The following is a 22,120-nucleotide window of genomic DNA, read 5'->3' as shown; positions in this document are numbered from 1 at the left end:
CTCATCTAAGACTGAGGACACCAAGATAAGAGTAACTAAAGTAGTTTTCAGGATTTACAAGGGCTAAAATATACATGTACTAGCCCTTATAACATCCACTTCACTCCCTTCCCAGCTTTAAGCAATGCCTAGAAGTCTCCAGCTAATATCCTAAATCTGGAAATCAGAGCCTCACACTCTGATGAGATTACTCTCTTGAGCAAAGGCAGTCATCTCCTGGGAATGGAACTATGGAAACCAAGAGCTGGAAAAATGATTAAGTGGCCCATGGTCCAGCTCCCAGTAGATCTTAACTCCAGACCATGTTCTTCAGTGAGTGAGTTATTTTGAAATTCATCACAATGAACCCTCTGCAGTGACCACAGCTGAAGTCTTTTTCCTATTCTTCCCTTCTTGTTAACTTTGACTAATAAACCTGCTTATCTACCTCACTTTGTATTTTTTAATTTAAAGAGAAAAAAACAAAACAGTGAAAGGGTATAAGTAATACAGAATTTCAAGAAAAAAATATACAGTAAGAAATCACTAGTTAATAGATTACATATTGTCATCTTAGAAATAGTTGTTCAAATTACAAAATTAAAGCATACAAAGTGGACATTCAAACAGTGAGACTTGCAAGCAGTTCTGTTCAATGATCCAACACAAACTTAGTAGTATGGCTTCTATCTTACACACTTAAATATCATGCAGTTATATTCTTTAGATCACTTTCTTTTCCTCTCTTTTTTACAATAACAATTGCATATTTTGAGTTTTATTAATCCCACAGTTCTTATTAATTTTTTGAAGAGAAAAAAAAACAAATGTGACAAAGCAAAACAGTCAGTTAAAACAGAAGGATGGACATAGTAGATGATGTAAAAACAGAATACCAGGTGATCAACAATGGTTATCATTATGCCTCTTGCTATCCTAAAAAGAGTTGCCATATCATCAGGTATAATAGAATTGAACAAAACAGTACAGAACAAAACCAATAAAACCTAAACATTGGAGATCTTACAGGATTTCAAAAGAAGATAATAGTCAAACCATAATGAACATCATAGTAAATCTTATTGCCTTCAAAGTGGTTGCCTATACCCTCAAACTTGATACTATCAAACAAAACAGAATAGAGTAAAATCAGTCAAAATAAGATGGGGAGAGCAATACAGGGGTTCAAGTCAGGTAAATAGGAAAACAAAAAAGTTACTATAATATATCCCGCTATTTTAAAATTTATTTTTCCCTTAATTAAAAAAATAAGAAGAAAAAATAAATTAATTTTTTAAAAAAGGAAAAAAAAGGGAGATTGAGATAAAAGAGGACATAGCAACAGAACTACCTCACTTTGATGTGTCCTGAAATCCTTTTCATGTGATGAAAGCCAGTGACCCTACTTGGCAGTCCAAGTTGTATTCTCTATCCCCTCTTTGGAGGACCTTTTCAAACCTGTCGCATAACATTTATTTGCACAGAACTAACCAAGTGTCAAATATTCTTCTAAACGTTCAGGTACTCTAATTACTCAATCCTCAGAGCAACACTGAGAAGGAACCATTGCTGTTATCCTTGGCCATTCGATGCCAAGAATGAAGTGTGGAGAATTTGAACAATCTTCTATCAATATACCATGGATGAAGTAGATAAGAAGTGAATTTAGATCAGGTTTGCAATCCATTCTTATCCTTTACTGGAGAACATCTCAATAAAGAAAAAAATAATAATCTGATAAAACTTCTCCATAAATATGTTAATGATTAATGACCCGACAATCACCTAATAATTGAATCTGTACCTATGAAATACACTTGGTCTTCCAGGGATAGCTTATATTTAGCTAAATTAAAATCTCTGAATCTGTGAACGTGGCCTTATGGAAAATATAACATAAATTCCATCACCATCAGCATAATAATAAAGTGTTTTCATTTCTTTTTGGATATCACATGCATGCATATATAACCTTTAATCCTTATACATCATTTATAGACCTACACATGGCCTTTATATGCTAACGCAACCAAAAAAATATGAGACTCTGCAGGGGCAATCTAAATTTCTCCCTGCTCCTCTGTCCTTTGTGAATTCTTGCAAACTTGAGTCTAGAATCTAGCACTGTCCTAAAGCTCCAAAAGAAAACAAAAACAAACAAAACAAGACAAAACAAACATAAAACTACAGGCACTTGCAAATTAGGGCACCGTGGACGAGCTGGCAAAAGAATCTGAAAATCAGTTTTCTGAGATAAAAAAAAAAATAGGAAAATGCGGAGTTCTGAGAACAAAGAAACATGCTAAGTTCATATCTTTATCAACTCCTGAGCCTCATCGCATACTGAACCCCTTATCTTGGTGCTGAAGTGGTTTTTGAAGAGAAGGTTGGGTACACATAGATGGTTATGGAAAGGACGTAGTGTGGGTTAGGGATAATGATTGGGATGAGCTTCAGTGATGTTGGTAGAGGTCAGAAAGAAAGTGTGCTCAAAGTTGGGTGAAGGGAGATATAGCAGCTTGACACCAAATCAAATTCTGTATACAGAGGACATGTGTGCTACACCAGCTTACTCCAGAAATGCTCAGTAAGCGTGTTAAGCAGAATGTTTGCTCATTTGCTAACAATTTTCTGATATTCTGAGTGATCTGCTCCTCATATTCACTAATTACTTTATGAATGTTATTATGGTCATGGTTATTTATTTTCCAATAATAATTGCAGAATACTAATGGAATTTGCTATGCTTTCCATTTAAAAACCTAGGAGGACATAGTTAATCAGTCTTTTCTATGATTCCTAATTGTGGTAATTTTTTATTGAATCTATATTAAGCACTGAAATAGAAAGGAGAGCAGAAATTTTATGTGAGTCCATAAAAAGATCTATTAGACTCTGCTGTCACCTGTGTAGTCAATCCTCAATTAAATGTTTTTCTTAGTCGTTTTAGTAAAATACAATGCCATAAAATACAACGCCGTTTTAGTAAAATACAGTGCTCCAAAATGATGACATTAGGATAAATAACTGAGATAACATTGCCAAATAAAATAACCTTAACACATTTTCTGATTTATAAAGTAAGTACAGAGATAAAATTATCTGGAAAAGGGCAAATTAGAAAGTAAACAATAAAATGGTTGAGGGTTAGTGATTTGCACTAAATATATTACCTCATAATTTCTTTAAAATATATGTTTTGATGCAATTATGTTACATCTTAATATTTAAAAAATTTTGAATAAAAATTATGGTATTAAAATTACTGAACAAAGATGGCTATTATGATACAGGAAACTCCTAGAGTGCATGACTGTATTTATTCAATAAGTGTCTTAAGCACACTAGTTCTTTTGGGATACCCTAAGACAAAAAAAGGATTTGTATGTCAAAGTTATTTTGAGAAATACTTTACTACCCTCTCGCATATTCACCAAGCACACAAATATTTTAAAGATACAGAAAACTATTTTAATGTGAGCCTAAGTTAATTCGTCTTAGTACTTCTGAAGCTAATTTAGTCACAGAAGTAGGATTTTGTGTATTTGCAAGCTATTACTGCTATTTGCTAATATTTATTTACCATTTATTTCATTCAAAATATTATGCTAAAAGTATTATGCATATACAGCATTTCAAATAAATCTTGACAACCTAAGGTGAATATACTACTATTATTTCCGTGTCTCATAGGCAAAAAAAAAAAAAAAAAAAAAAAAAAAAGAAACTGACATAAAGTAACTAACTCGTTACTCAGGTAATCTATGAATTTACTTATAAAGTCAAGAATTATTTAGAATTTAATTCCAATTTAGCTCTAGATAAGCCTTTTAGTTTGTTTTCTTAATCACTGCATACTACTGATCCCTATACTCCATAAAACATTTTCCACTTTCTTAGTAGTTTTCCAGAAGCTCATCAGTTCATTTCTAAAAATGAACAATGATTACACTCTTGTGTCTTTCTTTACTCATGTCTATTCCAAAGTTTTGCTTTTGACTTATTTCGAAAAGCACACAATTATTTCTGTAAATGCTTCTATAGCCAAAGTATACTAGAAACGCTTGGCAGAACAGGTAACTTCAAATTCCCCAGTTATCATTACCCAAGCCTCACTCAAAGGTCATCTATAAACAGATCAAGAAAATGGCCTAAAAATATGAAGGTCATTCATTCTCAGTGTTCTGAAAAATGGATTACTTGGTCGAACCACATGATCACAGATTGTATTCTCTTTGAATCAATTAAGTACCTGTGTAGTCTGCATCCAGAGATGTGATCTTAGAGCACTCATTCGAAACTTGATCTTATATTTGTTGGAGAATTATCTGTTCACCCGTGTTGCAGGCAGTGGTTTGCAATATTGATTGACGAATGCCCGAGAAATCTTTTGGGAGAAATGAAAGAGAATCTTAATCAGGATTTGATTTCAGCTATAAATAGTCATGTGGAAGAAATGCTCTGGGCGCTCCAGGGTGAACGGAGAAAGTCAGTCAGGAAATCAGTATGTTAGGGGCTTAGTGTAACATCTGCGGTGATGTGGTTGTTGGTAGGATGTCACTGAAGACGTTACTACTAATGTAGGCAGTTTAGTTTGATTGTGTAACGCTTTACAGAGGTCTGGCATGTTCAGTGTCAGCTCAGAGTATGCACCAAAACAGCTTTTCGAATGAAAAGATGGAGACTTAAACACATGAGGAAAACTTAAAAAAAAAAAAAAAAAAAACACGTGGACTAACACTGCAGTGGAAGAGAAACGTGACCTGAATCTGAGAAAATTTTGTTACTGTAAATCAGTAGAATTCTATGCCTGGATTGGTGAATGCTGAGGTTTCCAGTCACATCAAACTGTATTTGTGTGGAGCATAGCGTTCTTTTAAACCACTTGATAGTAGAAACTCTTCAGAGTTTTAATTCAAAAAGTAATCCTGTTTTCCCAAAGATGCTCATATTTAAAATATGTGCACGCACGCACACACACACACACACACACACACTTATATGTTTTAAGTTCGGGATTTCTAATCTTGCCTTTTTGGTATATATAACTAATATAGGTATAGATTTATGTACCCACCACCACAATCATGACAGAGATTTATCACTCCAAAACATTTCCCCTGCTACCAGATCACGATCACAACATTGCTTCACACCTACTCTGACAGTGGTAATGTGCTCTCTGACTAACATATATTTGGTTATAAGAGTGTTATAAAAATAGAATCATGCAGCTCTGCCCATTTGTGACATGTTTCTTCTGCTCAGCCTGATGACTTTGAGATTCATCCAAATTATACTGCATTTTTGTTGCTAAGTGGCACACAATTGCATGTGTATAACACTGTTTATATATTTACACATGATAAGGCATTTGGACATCGCTAGTTTTGTCATTGTAAAAAGTTCATTTACAATTTTCTTCTATAGGATTATAAATTTTAGTCTTTTTAGGGTAAACAATCAGCAATAGGATTACTCTATTATTTGGCAGGTGATTGAACTTTAGAAGGAAATGGCCCAAACCAATCTGTAAAATATGCATGCCATTCTTATAAACAATGCATTTTCAATAGTTCTGCATCCTTGACAACAATTTCTGATATTATTTTTGTCTTTTTCATTTTTTTCCATTCTTATAGGTCTATTATTGTGTCTCACTGTACTTACTGTGATTTTTCATTACATTTCCCTAATGGCCAATGTTGTTGAACATTTTTGTATCATGATTTGTCCTCGCTACATAGTATCTTCCACAATGTTATTGCGCAAATATTTTACCCAGTTTTAAAAATTGTTTTGTTTTGATTGAGTTTAGAGAGTTTCAAACCATATTTTTCATACAATCTTTTTTGCCAAATAAGTGATTTGCAAATGTGCAAATCGCCCCAATCCAGTTTATCATGGGATTTTGTTTTCTTAGACATTCATTTAATGTTGCATTTAAAATCTTCATTTGTATAGCTGAAGGTCATGAAGATTTCTTTTATAAGTCTTTCTAAAAGTGTAAGGTCCACCTTATGAGGAGAGGTGCATTTAGGTGATTTCACTGACTGTGTATTTAGATGTAACTAAATGAAACATGGTACATTTTACTACAGTTAGGTTAATATATTCTGGATTGCTTCTTTTATTGTGCATATGTTTAAACCATTAAACAAGAGAATTCTAAATAAAGCTGTCTGTATCTATAAATCAATGGAGAAAGTTGATGTGCTTAGCTTTTTGATGGCATTTGTATGTAAAGTTGCACTCACAAATGTAATAAATATTTGAGTACCAACTATGTGTGTAATAGACACTGTCCAGGTGCTGGTGGATATCAAGGACTAAAATCACAGCAAAATCATGCAATGGATGTGTCAGTAAAAATACCTGTAGCATCACACAAATGTGATTACCACTGACTCTAAGTGAGAAGTAATTTAACTCTGTCTGCCATTCCATTCAGTTCACCTGTCCCAAATCTTCCCAAGATGGGAGTTCTGAATCACATATTTCATCCATAATTACCGATTTCCACACAAACCTGTAGATGAATGCATGAGCCAAAGATTGAAAGTCATATATCCCATGCAATATTACTCTGCAGTGGAAGTCAAGGACTCTCTTTGTTTGCAAATTTCATTAGGAGTTTTCAATAATATTTTACATATTCAATTTTCAAGTACTAATTTATTTATTTTTTGTTGTTAAGATTTTTATTGTTTAAACAAGGATAATGCAACACCAACAAATGAAGACAACAGCAAGAAATCACTTCTTCATCCAGTAAAGAATATTTAAGAAAACACTAACTATAATGTGTGTTGTAAAAATGGGAACACTCAAGCACTGTTCAAGGGAGTGGCATCTGGTGTAACCTACGAAAGACTGCTTGGAAAAACCCAGTGCCAAAACATCGAACCATAAGTCTCATAAGCCAAAAATAATGATATTACTTTTAGGAAACCAAGTATTTCGTAAGAGATTGATATGAGGATGCTCTTTGTGGCATTGTTTCTTTTTTATTTAAAAAAATAGGGGCTGGAGATTTAGCTCAGCAGCATAAGCTCCTGCTTTGCAAGCAGGCAGTCGTGAGTTTGATCCCTGGTACTGATAAATATATAAAAGACAAAAGAAAAGAAAAGAAAGATATATAAAAGGGGGAGATTAAGATGAAAGAGGACATAACAGCACAGGTCAGAACAGAACAATATAAGCAACATAGTGATTCACCACAGGATAACCCAACGTAACAGTAGTTACCATAGTCTCCCTTTCCCTGAACTATTTGAGTATGCCTTCGTATACTATCAAAAATAACAAGACAGTGTAAAACCATTCAAGAGGGTAAAAGAATTACAGGGTATTTAGAACCAACTAACAGAAAATGAATAACAGTTTCTATATTATCACCTTGACTATAAAATATTTTGTTTATACTTTCACATATAATAAAATTCAATAAGATACAACATGATAAAACCGATGAAAACAGAAGAACAAAAGCTTGATGGGGTTTCAAAACAAGCTGATATTAAATCATCACTAGCTATTATAATGTCTTATTTTCTTCAAAATAACTGTTAATACGGTCACAGACAATAAAATCAAACACCCCAGAATAAAACCACTCCAATTGAATGAAAATATTATAAGGCTTCAAAACAATATAATGGGTAATCATGATTACCACATACTTTTATATAATCTTACCATTTCTTATACTAGGGAAACTATTCAATATTTATATATATGAGTTTGATTTATTTCGCTTATGAGTATGGTCTCAAGCTGCACCCACTTATTTATAAATATATCAATGTGATCATTCTTTGTAGATAAGTAGTACTCCATTGTATAAAAATACCACAAATTTTTATTCATTCCTCAGCTGATGGAATTTAGGTTGTTTCCAAGATCTAGCTATTACAAATTGTGCTGCTATAAACATGGGTGCACATATATCACTGTGGTATGATGCTTTCAGTTCTTCTGGGAATATGCCTAGAAGTGGAATAGCTGGAACAAATGGGACTTCCAATCCCAGCTTTTTGATCCTGGCCTTTCTTTCAGGAGTGAGATGGAATCTCAGTGTGGTTTTAATTTGCATTTCTCTAATGACTAATGAGGATGAACATTTTTTCATGTATTTATTTGCCATTTGTATTTCTTCATCTGAGAATTGAGTATTCATTGCAGGTGCCCATTTTTGAATTGGATCTTTGAATTTTGGGGGTCTGATTTTTTTACTTCTTTATATGTTTTAGGCAGAAGTCCTTTGTCTGAGGGACAGTTCACTAAGGTTTTTTCCCAGTGTGTGTTTTCTTTTCACTATGCTGGAGTTTTCTTTTGACATGCAAAAACATTTTAATAAGAGGTGATCCCAGTCATTGATTCTGGGAAGTATTTCCCATGCGGTTTGATTCCTGTTCATGAATTCTCTACCTACCCTTATGTCTTCAAGGTTTCTACCCAGTTTGTCTTCCAATAAATTTAGTGTTTCTGTTTTAATATTCAGATCTTTGATCCATTTAGATTTTAATTCAGTACGTGGTGATAGGCATGGGTCTAGTTTTAGTTTTGGCATTTGGAGAGCCAGTTTTTCCAACACCATTTATTAAAGAGATTGTCATTCTTCCAGTCAACATGTGTGTCCCCTTTATCAAAGACAAGGTGGTTGAGTGTGTTTGCAGTTGTGGTTGTATCTTCTAATCTATTCCATTGATCTTCGGCTCTGTTCTGATTCTAGTACCATGTTGATTTTACTATAGTTGTTTTGTGGTATAACTTCAAGTCAGGGATTGTGATGCCTCCTGACTTGCCTTTTCTGCTTAGAATTGTCTTTGCTATTCTAGGTCTCTTTAGGATCCAGGTGAATTTTAGGAGTGATTTCTCTAGATCTATGAGGTATGTTGATGGTATTTTTATTAGGATTGCATTGAATCTGTATATCAGTTTTGGGAGAATGGCCATTTTCACAATATTTATTCTTCCTATCCGTGAGCAAGGGATGTCTTTTCATTTTCTGAGATCCTCTACAATTTCTTTTTCAGTGTATTATAATTTCCTCTATATAGACCTTTCACTTCTTTCATGAGAATAATTGCTAAATATTTCATTTTTTTATTTGTTAGTGTGACGGATGTGGCTTCTCTTACTTCTCTCTCTGTCATTTTGTTGTTAGTGTATAGAAATGCTATTGATTTTTGTGTATTGATTTTTGCATTTTAATTATATTGCTGAATTTATTTATTATATCTAGGAGTCTTTCAATGGAGTTTTGGGGGTCTTCTATAGAGTATCATGTCATCCACAAATAATAATTTAACTTCTTTTCTTCCTATCTTTACCCCATTTATTTCATTCTCTTTTCTAATTGCTCTGGCTGGCTAGTATTTCCAGTACTATATTAAATAGGTGCGGTGATAAGTGACATCCTTGTCTTGTATGTGATTTTAAGGTAAAGGCCTTCAGTTTTTGGCCATTTAGTATGATACTGGCCATTGGTTTGTCATAGATGGCCTTTATTACTTTGGGGTAAAGACCATCTATTGCAATTTTCTGTAAATTTCTTATCATTAATGAATGTTGGACCTTATCAAAAGCTTTTTCTGCATCTATAAATATGACCATGTGATTCTTACTTTTGGCTTTATTGATATGGTAGATTACATTTATTGATTTGCATATGTTGAACCATCCCTGCATGCCTAGGATGAATCCCACTTGGTCATGGTGTATAGTTTTCTTGATGATTTGATGTATTCTATTTGCCAATATTTTATTGAAGATTTTTGCATCTGTGTTCCTTAGGGAGATTGGCCTGTAGTTCTCTTTTTTAGTTGGGTCTTTCTCAGGTTTTAGGTACTAGAATAATATTTGCTTCTAGGAATGACTTAGGAAGGATTGCTTCGTTTTCAATTTCATTGAAGAGTTTGAAGAGTGTCGGCATTAAATCTTCTTTGTACTTCTTGGAGAATTCTGCAGTGAATTCTTCTGGGCCTAGGCTCTTCTAGGTAAGGAGTTAATTACATTTTCAATTTCATTAATAGAAATTGTGTTGTTCAGCAGTTTTACATCTTCTTGACCTAACTTTGGTACTTTATATGTTTCTAGTAACCTGTCTATTTCTTCTGTTATCAAATAGGTGTTGATGATCTTCTGCATTTCTACAAAGTCTGTAGGGATTTCATGTTTTTCATTCCTTATCCAATGAATTTGAGCTTTTTCTTCCCTTTTAAACAAGGATAGCTAGGGGATTATCAATTTTATTTATTCTTTTAAAGAACCAACCCTTTGATTCATTGATTATTTAGATTGTTTTCTTAGTCTCTATTGCATTAATTTCTGCTCTGATTTTTATAATTTCCACCCTTCTTTTGGCTTTGGGCTTGGCTTGCTCTTCTTTTTCTAGTTGTTTGAGGTGTAACATTATTTATTTGTATTCGTTCTGTTTTCCTGATGTGGGAACTCAGTGCAATAAATGTTCCTCTGAGGACAGCTTTCATTGCATCCACAGATTCCAGTAAGTTGTATTTGTATTTTTGTTTGCTTGTAGGTATTGCTTAATTTCTTCTTTAATTTCCCCTGTGACCCACTGATTATTCAAGAGTGTGTTAATCGCTTTCCATGTGTTTGTGGCATTTTTGCAGTATCTTTTATCATTAATTTCTAATCCCATGGCGCTATGACCCGGTAATATGCATGGGATAATTTCAACTCTTTTGCACTTATTTAAGTACGTTCTGTGGGCTAATGTATAGTCTATTTTAGAGAATGTCCCATCCACTGCTGTGAAGAATGTGTATTCTGAAGTTGTTGGATGGAATACTCTGTATGTGTCTATCAAGTCCATTTGTTCACAGTGTGATTCAGTTCTGTTATTTCTTTGCTGATTTTCTGTCTGGCTGATCTGTCCCTTGGTGTCAATGGTGTGTTAAAGTTTCCTGTTATAATTGTGTTACTGCTAATTTGGTTTTTCATTTCTGCTAATACTTGCTTTAAATAACTGGGTGCTCTGAAATTGGTGCATATATATTTAAGATTGTTATCTGTTCCTCTTGAAATTTACCCCTAACCAGTATGTAATACCTTCTTTATCGCTTCAGATAACTACTGGTTTAAAGTTCACATTGTCTGCAAACAAAATAGCCACCCCCCGCTTTTGGGGGGTTCCTGTTACATCAGTATTGTTTTCCATCCTTTGACTTTCAGTCTGTGAGTATCCTTTTGAGTTAGATGGGTTTCTTTTAGACAGCATATTGTTGGATGTTGTTTCTTGATCCATTCTGCCAGTCTGTTTCTTTTAATTGGTGCATTGAGACCATTTACATTAATGGTTATAACTGTTATATGTTGGTTTATTACTGACATGTTATCTTGCTGCTGTTGCATCTTTATCTTTCCATTCTGTTTAATTGTCTGCTTTGCTTAGTGGTTTTTCCCTAAATGTATCTACTCTGTCTTTCAGTATTCTTTGCAGTGTTGGCGTGGTGATCATGAAGTTCTTCAGCTGTTCTCTGTCATGGAAGTATCTTATTTCTCCATCTATTTTGAAGGATAGTTTTGCAGGGTACATCAGTCTAGGTTGGAAATCCTTTCTCTTTAGTATCTGAAATACTTCACTCCATTCTCTTCTTGATTTTATTGTGTGTGCTGAGAAGTCTGTTGTGATTCTGATAAGTTTTCCTTTATGGGTGATCTGTCTTTTCTCTCTGTCAGCTTTTAATATTCTATTCTTTTGTTCGATTTCCAAGATGGTGATTATTATATGTCTGGGTGTAGTTTTATTTTGGTTATGGCTATTTGGAGTTCTATATGCATCACTGATCCTGATGTCAGTTTCCATTCTCGTGCTTGGGAAATTTTCAGCTATTACTTCTCTAAATATCCTCTTGACATCCCTTATGTTGTCCCCTTATTTTTCATTTATCCCTATCAATCATATGCTGTTTTTCTTTGCATCATCTTGAAGCTGTTAAATTGTTATTTCTTGATTCCTTATTATTTTTAAAAGAGCATTCCTTGCCTGTTCACTAGCTGCAATCTTGTCTTTGAGGTTTGAAATTCTATCTTCACTTTCGGTTTTTACAACTTTTGATGGAATTTTTGATTTCTTGTATATCTCTTTGCATCTGCTTTATGTATTCTGTTTCTTTCTTATATTGTTCATCCAGGGATTCTACCTTTTTGTTTAGTTCCTCCAATTTTTTAACTGTGTCTTCTTTAGATATGTTCAACATTTCTTTCATTTCTTTTATCATTTCTTCTTTTACTTGGGAGATTGTTTCTAGTTTGAATTCCTTTAAAGTTTCCTGGAGTTGCTCCTTTATTGCAGTTGCTATTATGTCAGATATTTCAGTTGTATGGCATGCATTTTCTTCTGTGTACATAGCTCCTAGGTTTTCTTGGGATGGATTGTAGGTTTGAGATTTTATTTTGCTCTTTCTTTATGTCATTTTGTTATATTTCCGTGTTTCAAGTGTTGTTCCAAAGCTTCCCCTGGGCCTGTTTTAAATCCTCTTCTATGCCCTCAGCTCCTGGGACTCTGGCCACCCACTTCCCTGGATTGAGAGAGGATTACTGGGGCTTGGCAGGCCCAAGCCCTATGGTGTAGGTTGAGTTTGGCAGGAAGTTGTTAAGTTCTTTGGCTGGTGGGAGCAATGATCCTAAGCTCCCTGCTTCAGGAGATGGTTTGGGGACACTCACGGCAGTTCACTCAGCCTCCAGAACTGAGGGTGTTCACAGGCCAGGGATGCCAGAGTCCACCAAGTTCAGCAGGGTGCTGGGCAGTTGTTGTAGTGGGCTCAAGACCTGCTGAGCTGGTCCAACGCAGGAAGAAACTGCAAAGTTCCTTGGCTGGACCCCAGCAAGGATCCCAAACTCCCTGGTTTTGGGGGATGGTGCAGGGACCCTAAATGCAGGCTGTTCAGCCTTCTGGAACTCTCAAGTACTAATTTAACATTTAATTCTCATATACCTTGTGATTTTATTTGTGGAATTAAGTACCACTGTTTTAATAAAAATGGTGAATATTCATTATGAAATATGCTCTTTATCAATTGTTTTGATGATGTCACTATATCTCTATGATATTATTAAAATAATTAAGCACATTTTTATTCCATACAAGGTTTGCAGCTGTGGACATACATGTTTGTCACAGGGTAGAATACAAATTGGAAAACACTTATGGCAGTGTACAATAGTGAACAACTTGCAAAATAATTGGGTGGAAATTAAGGCAAATAAGTACATAGCAAAGTTACCTTTCAGAACTGCAAAATGATTTTAAAATTAGTTTGAGCTTCCTATTACCCAAATCAACTAGCAACCCCATTAATTAGAGGATGTAATGCAGAAGAACAGGGTCAATATTTTGGAGTGGGCTGCACACAAATCTAAGCCATACTTCTTTTCATAAAGCAATTGCATGAATAATGGTGGAAATATGAACAATTAGATAAATAGAAGATTCTAGTTTGTAGTAACAAAGTTTTACCCTGCAGAAATATTAAGATTGATTATTATTTGTGATTGCAGGAGAATACTGACAACTAACTTTTGGCTCAATAGCAACAGTTCAGCTTGCACGTGAGTTTCAAAGTGCTGTAAAATAGATTTACTTTTCTTTGCAGATGCTGTCTGTGTGTTGTCAAAGGAAATTGTTTTAAGTCTCAGACTGTGCAAATGTGATCTTGAGCTTAATATGTTTCTGGATTAGCCTACCAACCAAAATTAGTTCTTTCTATTTCCTAATTTTTCTACATATGTATAAGAGGGCACAGCAGTGTAGATAAACGTGGGTCATCACTCACAGATTCAGTGTTAATGGTGACTTTACGTAAGTATCACAAATAACAAAAATCAACTGCAGATTATATAACTCCGGTTGAAGAGTAGACTGCAGTAGAGTCACTGTATTTTTCCAACTTTTAATTCTCTTAGCAACAAAGATTTAGTCTATCTTACTAATATATAGCTACTTTGTCAAGTTCCACGGCTGGCAAGCTTATTGTTTTTAAAGAGATAAAACAGTGTTGATGAGTGAATACAATGTGTACAACTATGATTACAAGGAACCAATCATCATTTTCCCAAGATACTTTTATGAATCAGTCTGCCTGCTAAAATTTATTGGTAACCCCCAAATCCATACTGACAGTGATTTTGCAGACTTGTGCCAAATGTCAATTTTTTTTTTTTTTTTTTTGTCTTTTTCCTTTTTATCGGTACCAGGGATCGAACTCACGACTGCCTGCTTGCAAGGCAGGCGCTTATGCAGCTGAGCTAAATCCCCAGCCCCCCGAATGTCAAAAATTTGAGAGGCCCAACTGGATATTCTTAAAGTAGTCTGAGACTTAATAAGGCAATATTCTGTCTTTTTAATTCAGTTCTCATATTTAGAACTACTGTGTTCTTTGTAGTCTACTTAATGTTGCATTTCTATAATTTTGTTCTTTTGGATAGTGACTTTGCTGTTTAAAATAAGCCTCAAGCTTAGTTTTGCTGTACTGTCAGCTATTGTTAAGGGCTTTATTGTGTTTCATGGAGAAAATAAAGAAATGTTAGATAAGCTCTGCTCCGACACAAGTGACAGCATTGTTGACCTGAGTTCAGTGCTAACATATGGACAGTCTATATTATATTGTGTGTCTTTAAGAGAAACATACCTTATTTTCAAAGGGTTATGTATTCATTACTATTTTTTTTTTTCAGTACTGGGGACCTCGCGCTTGCCAGGCAGGCATCTATGCCGCTGAGCTAAATCCCCAGCCTTATTAGTAATTTGTGATCAGAGCTTGCAGAAATCTAACCCTGTTTTTCATCTATTTTCTTTATTCACTAATTCAGTATACATATGACTTATAGTAGATAGTTAAAATAAATAGCAAGTGTCATATATATATATATATATATATATATATATATATGACATGTATAATGTCATACACACACACACACCTAGGTGTAAAATTTTCTCATACAAAAATCTTATAAAACTAAAATGTACGGTAGTTATTGTATTACTTCAATTATTTGATTTTATTGGTTGATTCTGGTTATAAGGAGCTTATTTAAATGTTTATACAAGTGTTTCAGCAGTGCATATAACTGTTAACATCTAAACTTATAAAAATGAAAATTTATTGTTAAAAAGTGAGTAATTTCCCAGAAGAAGACATTAACTATTGCAATTATTCTTTTATTTGAAAAAAAAAGCTGTTTCACTAATATTTGTGTAACACTCGTTTTAAAATCTGTACTTTTCTTTTTCGTCAACTTCCATTGATTTCCGAATTATTAACAACACTATTCATCGTTCTATGTACTCAGTTCTAGTAACATAAAAATTTAAAATAAATAAAAAGTTAAGGCTACTGGCCTCTTAGAGATCATAATCATGTTGAGGGAGGCAGTGAGTTAGCACAAAGAGAGGAATTACGGACTATGTTTGGACAGGATCAGGGAACCATTAACAGATGAGATTCCTGAGCCAGTCTTGAGAAAGTCTAGCAACTGTGCACACACAAGAGTACAAGCAAATGTTTTGAAAAATATGAGAAATCATATATATATATATATATAGAAAGAGAGAGAGAGAGCAAAATAAAATGTAGATAACAGAAAGTAGGGCTATAGATCTTTTCCAAAGGATAAGGGAATCAAAAGGAGGGAGGGGGAAAAAGGGAAAGAAGGGTCATAATCAAAGAAATTAAGATGTGTTAGATACCTGCACCAACTCCACACTTGGAATGCAAGCATTGTATACTAGAAACGTGTGCCAAAACAACTTCAAAATTTAAAAAGGAGCGGAATTAAATATGTATAAAATAAATATGTGTGGAACATCATACCAGCAAACTTGAGAAAAAGGTTTCTGCAAAGTCTCCTCCAAAAAAAAAGGGAATAATTGTTTTTGCATCTGTCTCATTTTATGATAATCTACTGACAACTGTTATGCAGGTGACATCAATATTACAGACAACTTAAATTCACTTGCAGATACTTCTGACACCATAATCTGCATGATTCAAGCAGATAATATAGAAAGTACTCTCTTTTTTTGTGAAGAGATTAGATGTAAATATTATGATTTTATTAATGAACAAACCACTAATGGGTTTCAACCAGCTGACAGGGAGAAACAATGGTAACTGTTAATAAGAAGATTATAGCTAGATATGAAGAGAAGAGAAATAATGTCCTGTGACAGGCATTACCAAAAGTGTCACAAAATGATAGAAAAGTAAAATGCAATTTTAATTAAATATCTATTTTTGCCTCCAGAATCATGTTATGATTTCATTTACCTCAATTAGAACTCAGTTCTGAGTTATCTTTGTTATCCAACAAGGACAGCAAAAATTGAAGTTCACACACTGATGATCATGCATTTAAATAGCTTGATTGTTGGGTCTAAAATTCAAACATTTGGATTTCAAGAATTAGCAATTTCAAGAACTATTTTCCTCCATTTTTTATGACCTTGTTCACCAAATATGAGTATGCTTATGCTTTTCTGGTATCTTTTTAATTTCCATGACCAAACTCAAAGAGTATTAGCAGACCCTGCCCCTCCTGGAGAATGAAAATCCTGAGCAAATTTCTTTCCTCTTTGACAAATGTATTTTTAATTTGCACTTTTCTATTTTAGTTCTACCATCAGAAAGCAATACACCAGCATGTGTGGTTATATGACCATTTTTCTGCAAATGTTTTTATGTGTTACTGCACAATAAACCTTGTACCAAATATGATTTAAAATTGTTGATGAAGATATCACACAATAAGACTACATGTTTAGTTGCTTAATTGTTGAAAAGAACTATTTCAGAGAGAACACATACATGCATAAGTGCTTTTTCTGTGACTTAAATAAATTAACATTAATGAATTAAGAACACACAGACATTAATGATTAGAATGGAAAGTGGGTGCTGGATTTCAGTACAGTTTTTGAAGACAGAAGCAGATAACCGAGGATCAGCTAGAAAATAGGAAATCACAAATTCACAAACTAGAACTCATAAAGAAGGAAGCAGCTGACAGAGACTCACTGCAGGTCTCAACTCAGAAATTGCACATATGTCACGATGGAGTAAGATATTTTATAATCATTATTCTTATGTTTTCTGTTTTTTTTTTCTTATGTTTTCTGTAGCTTAAGGCAAAATATCCTATGACCAAGGACTTCTGACATAAAAGAAAAAAAAACCCCACAAAATTCTCTATGGAAATGAATTTGAGGGATCTATGTTAAACACTGTGGGCTCTCAGTGCCCCAGAAGAAACTTTTGCACCTTGCTGCTTGGGAATCTGGTAGCATTCTGTCATTTTCCTTTTAACTCCTTCCAAGTATAACTGTTAAAGTGAAATGCTTTGCTCTTAAACTTTCAGTTCACTATATTCTGTGGTCCTTAAACACCAAAAGGCAAGAAGAGATCATTGTGTATCTGCAATATAAAAACAAAGACTGTGGAAAACTACAAACAAGGCTTCTTTTATGAGTTGAAAAGAAAAAAAAAAAATTCGGGAAGAAAACTAAATTGGGTCCAGTATGTGCAGAGAATATTCATGTATTCATAAAATAAGATGATACAATTTAAAAATGGAGGGGAGAATATAAAACGTGTTCTCGTCCAATATTTTTGTTATGCCCATGGTAGTCTACTCAGTAAAGAAGGGCTTTCTTCTATTTTTAGTTCTGGAGTCTCAGTGGTAAGATGCCAGCATCAGATCAGCTTAAGTGAAAGCTTCAAGGTAAATAACTTCTCAATGGTGGGAGTGTGTACAGGAGGAAAAGACCACATCACCAGTCAGCCAAAGAGCAATTTAGGACTTTAGCTAACTCTTTTGCAACCCATTCTTGAGAAAAATAACTCAGGGTTCCACAAGAACAACCTTAGTCCATTCAAAGAACTGCATCCCCAGAAAGACCTAAGCACCTCACACCATGCTCAACTTCCTGATGTTCCTGCTATCACAACATTACCACACTATAATGGCCAAATCGACTGCACACAAACCCTTGGGGACACAGTCAAAGCATACCTAAGCCACAACAAAGAGAGGAGGTCATAAAACTCGATTTTCTGAAATAATTTAAGCTTCCAGAAAGAGTGGAGGAAAAGTTGAAGAACTCTTAAATGAAAGGAACATGACAAAAAATGTTTACAAAGACAAGAGATGTAAATAAACCTTTGAAATGATTGCTATTTAAGAATTGATTTAAAAAAGAAAATAATATGAAACAGGATGGAATTTTTTCTTTTGTTTTGTTGAGACAGAGTCTCACTGTGTGCCTCAGATTGGTCCTTTAAATTCAGTATTGTAGGTCAAGCTGGTCACAAACTCGTGGTTATTTTCCTATCTCATTCTTTCAAGTGATGGAATTACAGGTGTGTGCCACCACTCCTGGCTATAAAAATCTTATATAAAAAATAAGTGCATGTTTAAGTTTCAACAGTGAAAGGATTCTAAATGTTTACTCAAGAAAGACTGGTAGTATGCACACATAAATATATTATAAAATTACAGACCACCAAAATGAAAAGAAATGAGTCAGGAAATAGAAGGAGGAAAGGAGAGAAGGGTTAGGACAGATAATTTTAATAGAAGTGAATCAGTAAAACATCATAAATTTCATTAACTATGTTGGAGCAAAAGCATTTTAATAATGCCTCTTAGGCTCAGAGGAATCTGAAATTCTACTTGAAATTCTAAACTGACCTATAGAGTCAATGTCTAGAAGCGTCAGAGACATACTTGATCTGAGATGTTTACCTGCGGGTGTATTTAAGCAAAATGAGTGTACGAATTAAGGGAGATTAAACATAAGAATCATCCAGTCAGGAAAGAAATTCAATGAAGCTTTGATAGTTGTGATGCAGCAGAAGGAATATTTGGTCAATTTAGAAATGCAGGTGAGAAGTTGGTAAATAGGTCCTGAGAAGACAGAAAGAGAAATACTTCACGGTTTAGATGATACTACTAAAAAATTGGGATGATGAAACAATTTGATAAAAGTAGACTGCTAACTTTTAAAAAAATTAAAAGGATGGGTTGCAAATTCCAGACAGATACTAGGTGCAATACAAGAAAGCACCCGCACCTGCCCTCCCCACTACAGGGATGCCCCTCACCTCGTGGACCTAATATTGCTGTGGATCTTGGCTGCCCTTTATACTCCCAGAACCATGGACTGCAGTGGATTAACCTTACTGGGTTGATGGGATTAACCCCTCATCCAAAAAGAGGACCTCAGCAGGCTTCTGTCAGTGTGGCAAGTTTTTCCCCATAATAGAGGTTTTCAGTGGGAAAACAGGAGCAGTAATGAAGTCCCCTCCAGCTAAAGGAGTTGGTGAGCCAATTGAGCCAGTTGGTGAGCCTGGCAAGAGTGTGGGGGAGTCTTTCCTCCATACAGAGAACATCTGGTGGGTCGAGGAGTGTGCCAATAAGGCCTCCCCCCAACTGCAGAAAATTAAAAGGGCTTATGAGACACCTAGTGACATAGTAAGGAACTAGCCAAGACCTGGTGACCTGGAACAATCTGAAGACACAGTAACAGGAGGATTTAAGGGTTGACCTGCATCAGTACTCCCAGGCTAATCAGCTTAGGAAGAATATAGGGCTCATCCAACAGGCCCTGCAGGAGATATTCAGGTGATTGGTCCTCTTCTTCATTGTGGTATCCAGCAACTGGACCAACATCAACCACACATTAGGACCCTAAGATACACACTACCAACAGTTGAGACTAATGGGATTGAAAGACCAAATATTAGCCCAAAAGGTGAAAATGACAAAATGGGAAAACAAAATGCAATCTCAAACATCTAGCCCACCAGGAGCAAGTACAGGAGATATTAAAATAGAGGACTTTAAAATAGAGGACTTTACTTGTGAAATCTCTGAAAAGACAGCAAGTGAAATAAAGAAACAAATCCATGAGGCTATAGAGGAAATAAAATTAGAAACAATTTCTCAGATAAAGACAGGAATTACAACCTTAATAAAGGAGTTGCTTGCATAGCTAGAGAAGACATAGATAAAAAAGTACGTGAGGATGGGAAACTGATTGAAACCTTGAATGAACACTAAAGAAAACAAGTAGAATGCATGAAAAAAATACAAAGAGATATACAAGAAATAAAAAAAATCTATTGAAATATGGCAATACCATTTAATAAAACCAAGGATAGAAATTTGGACCTTGAGGACAAGATCACAGCTAGTGATCATGCAAGCATAGAACTTTTAAAAATAACAAAGCAGAATGAAACGACAGTGCAGCAGCTTCAATATGATGCCAAGAGAAACAATGTAAGACTAACAGGCATCAATGAAGATGCAGGAGTCAATGTGAATGACATAGGTAAAGTATTCACAGAAATAGTAGCATAAAGTTTCCCAAACATGGGGAAAGAATCTGATATACAGATAAATGATGCATATAGAACATCAAACAGTCACAACCAATAGATATCTACACCCAGACATATAATAATTAAGATCCCAGACATACAGCATAAAAACAGAATACTAACAACTGTTAGAGAAAACACACAACTCACCTATCAAGAAAAGCCCACTAGAATCATGGTAGACTTTTCAGCACAAACCCTTGAGTTAAGTCAAGTTTGGAGTAAAGTATTTCAAGCCCTGAAAGAAAACATCTTTCCAACCAGATTGATGTACCCTGAAAAACTTTCTTTGAAATTTAATGGGGGAAATAAGATACTTCCATGACAAAGAACAACTGAAGAAATTCATGTCCACCAAACCAATCCTAGGAAGAGTACTGAGAAACATACTAGAGATAAAAATTGCTATTATTTTTACCATTACATCAATAAAAATCACCAGACAGGGAAATCAATTTAAAAAGGGAGAAAAGCAGAAAACCAACAGCAGGTAAATAACATCACAAAGTTTGGCCAGTACGTATCAGTTACACCCATCAATGTAAATGACCTCAACTCACCTAATAAAGAAGTAGATTGACAGAATAGATCAAGAAACAGGTCCCTCAATATGCTGTGTATAAAAAACACATCTTATTCAAAAGAAAACTCATAGATTAAAATTCAAAGGATGGAAAACAATATTTAATGTGGCAGGAACCCAGAAATAAAACAGGTCTAGGTATTGTATTTGCAGAAAATGTGAACTTAAAGCCTACAATGAACAAAAGAAATAAAGAACATCATCACATACTTGTCAAAGGAATAATTCAAGAAGAAGAGCTAATAGTCATAAACATATATGCACCCAATCTAGGAGCACCCAACTATATAAGACAAATACTAATAGATATGAAAACCATATAAGCAACAAAACAATTTTGTAATAGGGGGCCTTAATAATGCATTGTCACAAAGAGATAGGTCAGCTATACAAAAGGTTAGGCAAAGAAATAACACAACTAAAGCAAACTTGTGAGCAAATGGACTTAGTAGATGTTTACAGAGTGTTCTACCCAACCACATCAGTATACACATTCTTCTCAGCTGCATGTGGGACAATCTCCAAAATAGATAATATATTAGGCCATAAAACATTCTTAAGTGAATATGTTAACCCATAAAACATTCTTAAGTGAATATAAAGGGACTAAAATTATCCAGTGCATGTTATCTGACCATAGTGCACTGAAATTGGAAATTAATGGCAAAATAAATCACAAAACCTGCATACATACATGGAACATACATACATGGACCTCCAGAACAATCAGTGGGTTTCAGGTGAAATTAAACAAGAAATTAAACAATACCTACAATTCAATGAAAATGCACATATAACAATGAAACCTGTGGCACACAATGAAAGAAGTCCTAAGAAGGAAATACATAGCAATGATAATTCATCTTATCAGCAAAACAGAATAAGCACAAATAAACAACCTAATGCTACATTTCAAGCTTCTAGAAAAGATGAGCAAGTCAAACCCAAAGCTCATAGAAAAGAGGTAATTATAAAGATCAGAGCAGAAATTAATACAATTGAAACTAAAAGAAATACAAAGAATTAATGAAACAAAGAGCTGATTTTTGTAAAGAAGAAAAATTGATAAACCTCTAGCTAACCTTATTAAGAAAAAGAAATAAAACACTCAAATTCAAACAATATGACTGAAAAGAGAGAAATTACT

The sequence above is a fragment of the Cavia porcellus genome, unplaced genomic scaffold, assembly GCF_034190915.1.
Source record: "Cavia porcellus strain 051 isolate PalLab524CR breed Dunkin Hartley unplaced genomic scaffold, mCavPor4.1 scaffold_6, whole genome shotgun sequence".
Taxonomy (NCBI): domain Eukaryota; kingdom Metazoa; phylum Chordata; class Mammalia; order Rodentia; family Caviidae; genus Cavia; species Cavia porcellus.
Note: the sequence above shows the minus strand (reverse complement) of the source record.